A 5,090-nucleotide genomic window follows, 5' to 3' on the forward strand; every position below is an offset into this window, starting at 1 on the left:
GAGCAATTTCCAAATGCCTGAAGGTACCACGTTCATCTGTACAGACAATAGTACACAAGTATAAACACCATGGGACCACGCATCCGTCATACCGCTCAGGAAGGAGACCCGTTCTGTCTCCTAGAGATTAACGTACTTTGGTGCGAAAAGTGAATATCAATCCCAGAACAACAGCAAAGGACCCTGTGAAGATGCTGGAGGAAACAGGTACAAAAGTATCTATATCCACAGTAAAACGAGTCCTATATTAACCTGAAAGGCTGCTCAGCAAGGAAGAAGCCTCTCCTCCAAAATCGCCATAAAAAAGCGACTACGGATTGCAACTGCACATGGGGACAAAGATCGTACTACTGTCCTCTGGTCTGATGTAACAAAAATAGAACTGTTTGGCCATAATGGCCATCGTTATTTTTGGAGGAAAAAGGGGGATGCTTCCAAGCCGAAGAACACCATCCCAACTATGAAGCACAGGGGTGGCAGCATCATGTTGTGGGGGTGCTTTGCTGCAGGATGGACTGGTGCACTTCACAAAATAGATGGCATCATGAGGTAGCAAAATTATGTGGATATATTGAAGGAACATCTCAAGACATCAGTCAGGAAGTTAAAGCTTTGTCGCAAATGGGTCTTCCAAATGGACAATGACCCCAAGCATACTTCCAAAGTTGTGGCAAAATGGCTTAAGGACAACAAAGTCAAGGTATTGGAGTGGCCATCACAAAGCCCTGACCTCAATCCTATAGAAAATTTGTGGGCAGAACTGAAAAAGCGTGTGCGAGCAAGGAGTACTACAAGCCTGACTCAGTTACACCAGCTCTGTCAGAGGAATGGGCCAAAATATCCCCAACTTACTGTGGGAAGCTTTTGGAAGGTTACCCGAAACGTTTGACCCAAGTTAAACAATTTAAAGGCAATGCTACCAAATACTAATTGAGTGTATGTAAACTTCTGACCCACTGGGAATGTGATGAAAGAAATAAAAGCTGAAATAAATCATTCTCTCAACTATTATTCTGACATTTCACACTCTTAAAATAAAGTGGTGATCCTAATTGACCTAAGACAGGAAATKTTTACTAGGATTAAATGTTAGGAATTGTGGAAAAACTGAGTTTAAATGCAAATGGCTAAGGTGTATGTAAACTTCCGACTTCAACTGTACATGTGAAGTGGGTAAAACAGTATATAAACATTATTAAAGTGACCAGTGTTCAATGACTATGTACATAGGGTAGCAGTCTCTAAGGTGCAGGGTAGAGAACCGGGTGGTAGCCGGCTAGTTACAGTGACTAAGGTTCAGGGCAAGGGACTGGGCGGAGGCAGGCTACTGGTGACTATTTAACAGCCGGATGGCCTGGAGATGGAATCTGTTTTTCAGTCTCTCATCCCAGCTTTGATGCACCTGTACTGTCTCCGCCTTCTAGATGGTAGTGGGGAGAACAGGCCATAGCTCAGGTGGCTGAGGTCCTTGATGATCTTCTTGGCCTTCCTGTGACACCGGGTGCTGTAGATGGCCCAAAGGGCAAGCAGTGTGACCCCGGTGATGTGTTGGGCTGACAGCCCCACCCTCTGTAGAGCCCTGCGGTTGCGGACAGTGCAATTGCCGTGCCAGGCGGTGATACAGCTCTCAATGGTGTATCTGTAGAAGTTTGTGAGGGTCTTAGGGGCCAAGCCAAATTTCTTCAGCCTCCTGAGGTTGAGGAGGCACTGTTGCACCTTCTTCACCATACTATCTGTGTGAAGGGACCATTTCATGTTGACCTTGATGTGCACGCCGAGGAACTTGAAGCTTGTCACCCTCACCACTGCGGCCCCGTCGATGTGGATGGGTGGTGCTCTCTCTGCTGTCTCCTGAAGTCCACGATCAGCTCCTTTGCTTTGTTCACGTTGAGGGAGAGGTTATTTTCCTGGCACCACTCCGCCAGGGCCCTCACCTCCTCCCTGTAGGCTTTCTCATCGTAGTTGGTAATCATGTCTACCACTGTTCATCAGCCAACTTGATGTTTGAGTTGGAGACGTGCGTGGCTACACAGTCATGGGTGACCAGGGAGTACAGGAGGGGGAGCACCCACCCTTGTGAGGTAGGTGTTGTTGCCTACCTTCATCACCTGGGGTCAGCCCGTCAGAAAGTCCAGGACCCAGTTGGCAACGGCCCGACTCGCACTGGCACACGATGTGCACACACAGAGGTGCACATGTGGATAGCTCTCTTACATTTTGAGTGTGCCTCGAGTATTATTTGATGTTAAATTGTTTATATTTATTTGCCGTGGTGGCAACAATTAAGTAACAGCACAATATAACGGAAACACTGTAGTCATCTCCGTCACATTTTTTAAGACCTTCGAAAAACTGAATTTAAAGGGATACTTCGGGATTTTGCTAATGACGCCGTTTATCTACTTCCCTAGAGTAAGGAAGTTAGAGGTAGTTTCTCCAGCCAATGATAACTAGTGTTAGCTAGTAGATACCTATAGACTTCCAGTCATTGTGCTAATGCTAGTTAGCATTGGCTCGCAAGACTACCCCTAACTTCCTTCATACCGGACACAGAGACATAAAAATGGTACCCACTAGTTCACCTGACTCTGGTGTCCTTAATCATCCCTTTAAGACATTTCAAGACTTTTTAAGGGCCCCCTGAGTATAGATAGAATAAAATAAGGCCGGTATTTAAATCAATTGGAGATCAGGATAGTGCCTTTAGAAGTGTCCCATGGCATTACTCTGTTTAGTTCTGAAGGCAAACCTGACTGAGAAGACATGCATTCACTGCAACCAGATTGACTAATTCTAATCAAGTGTCAAGTCCCTTCATCCTGAATCCCACTGCAGTGCAAAACAAACGCACTTCTGGAAGCACTATTTGGAAAGGTACTTACTGCAATCGATTGAATATTGGTCTAAAATAATTCTAAAACAAAAAGTGGAGAAAAATATCAACATTGTGGGGGCATTATTACCTGTCTATTTCAGTTCTGGATGTCGGTCAGTTGGGGGACTTCAAAGCCCAGAGACCTGGAAACAGAGAACAAACAGGAATCATGATAGTCCTGATAGAAGGTAGGCTAATAACTGAACAGGTGAGTTACTGCACTGCAAATGTTGCCCTAGATGATACAGCGTGGATTTTGTAAGCCATAGTGATATTTTTAGTTGCATGTAAAGCTTCATTAGTAGAATGCTCGAGAATCCAATTCTCTCCCATTCTCCCAAATATATCACTTTCTTGCAGCTACTCTCTCCCGTTCCCACTCTCTTGTTTAAATGCACAGGCCTACAGTTTTGGAAAGTGGAAATAAAGTGTGAGGAGGAGAAAGAATAGAAAAAGAAAAGAAGAGAGTCTTGCGACAGCCACATTTGAGAACTTTTCCTGTTGAGAGTCTATTGCTGCCATTCTACTGCTTCTCACTGTATCATCTCTCAATAACAGCATATCCACACAAGTCAATTTCACTGGAGGTGTTGTGAATGAATAAATATCTGCTGACTGTGTGTGTGTGTGTGTGTGTGTGTGTGTGTGTGTGTGTGTGTGTGTGTGTGTGTGTGTTACAAACTGCTTTCAACAATGACATTTCCTTTGGGAAAGTGACTTATTGTCTAATCCATTTTAAAGTTTTGTTCCAAGACCTAGTAAGGTCTGAAATGCTTTGCCATTGTGTTTTAGCTAGCTATGAGTTAGTCATATCACTGGTAATGTTAGGTATGTATAGGCTAGCTAAACAGATACAAGTCAGTCTTGATAGGATGAAATATATAGGAAAGAAGTCAGAGAGCTACAGCAAGCCAAATAGCTAGCTACTGTAGCTTGATGTTAAGCAAAAAAGTTATAAATCAAAAATAATGCGGGAATCAGACCCGGGGCAGGGCGAGACGGTGACAGATCTAGTGCAAGCTAACATTAGCCATAATTAATTTCCGAGCTGCACAAAATGCCAACAAACAATATCAGAAAGCTAGCTAGCTAGCAAGCAAACGACATTTAAAATGTTGTCAAAGTAACGTTAGTTAGCTAGCTGGCTTGGAAGCTGTCTTAAAAAATCTTACCTTGTCCAAACGTCAACTTGGCTTTAACAAATATGATTGAGGAACTCCGATTTACTGTCATATTTTGGTTTTCAACAAAGTCCCATTTACAACCAAATGTCTTCTTACCATAAAGTTGATTAAATCAATTTCTATATTCGAACAACTAGCTATTTAAGTGTTAAAAAACGCGGGATTGCCTGCTGGGTGGATAGAAACTGTGTCCCAAAATACTCGCACGTTGGTTATTTTTCTTTTCCAGCTTCAAAGCCTTGCTCCACATCTGGCTCACGTTGGGAAAGCATGCTACTGGCTACACAGCTGGCTAAATTCTGATTCCCCACGACGGTCCGTGCGCCTTCGAACGGCTTAATAAAGAAAGTGTTTCTCTTCAAACAAATTAGATTTGTGCCGTCAACGTATAACAAGCAAGTGACATATAGTCACACAATTTATATTTCACAAAGTTTATATTTCAATTACAAATTGTCGACGTTTTCAAAAGGAGCAATCGTGACCAATGCCTCCGAGAGCACGCGAGACGGATGCACTGAAAAGCGGAGCAGTGCAGACAGACTCTTCAGTTGCAGAAACCATTCACCAACTTCACATATTCACATTGTACTGCACTCACTGGCCCAGTCTACGATTACTCTATCTGAGCAGCTAACAGTACTAGCCTAAAATCTCACTTAATGTAGGCTACAGTAGTCAGAGTTCATAGTCTTGTGAAAGATTTGAGTTGAGTAGGCTATAGTATGTGCATTTTACATTTAATTTACAAATTGTTTATAAAAAAAAATATTTATTTATTTATATATATACTTATATATATATAGCCCTTGTCTTGCACTTGTATGGTGCCAAACTTAAGTTATTTGTGAGAGCAAATGTCTTACCTCTGACTCTGAAGAGACATTTTTTTTCTTGTGTCTTCATATACCAGCCCAAACAACTATCTCTCCCCCTACTGTATTTATTTATTTATTTATTTATTTTGCTCCTTTGCATCCCATTATTTCTATCTCTACTTTGCACATTCTTCCACTGCAAATCTACCATTC

At 42.5% G+C, this 5,090-nt stretch overlaps 1 protein-coding gene across 2 annotated transcripts in view; it reads right to left on the reverse strand.

Annotated features, from left to right (window-relative positions):
- LOC111978726 (gap junction gamma-1 protein-like) overlaps positions 1-4,586 on the reverse strand; it is a 52,145-nt gene extending 47,559 nt beyond the window's left edge. For both annotated transcript variants that reach the window (XM_024008952.2, XM_070448348.1), the window contains exons 1-2: positions 4,048-4,586; positions 2,964-3,018 (exon numbers count right to left, since the gene is read on the reverse strand). The gene's annotated coding sequence lies outside the window, so the exon portion shown is untranslated. The remainder of the gene's footprint in view (positions 1-2,963; positions 3,019-4,047) is intronic.
- Positions 4,587-5,090: the final 504 nt, after the last annotated feature.

Source organism: Salvelinus sp. IW2-2015, linkage group LG18 (assembly GCF_002910315.2).
Source record: "Salvelinus sp. IW2-2015 linkage group LG18, ASM291031v2, whole genome shotgun sequence".
Taxonomy (NCBI): domain Eukaryota; kingdom Metazoa; phylum Chordata; class Actinopteri; order Salmoniformes; family Salmonidae; genus Salvelinus; species Salvelinus sp. IW2-2015.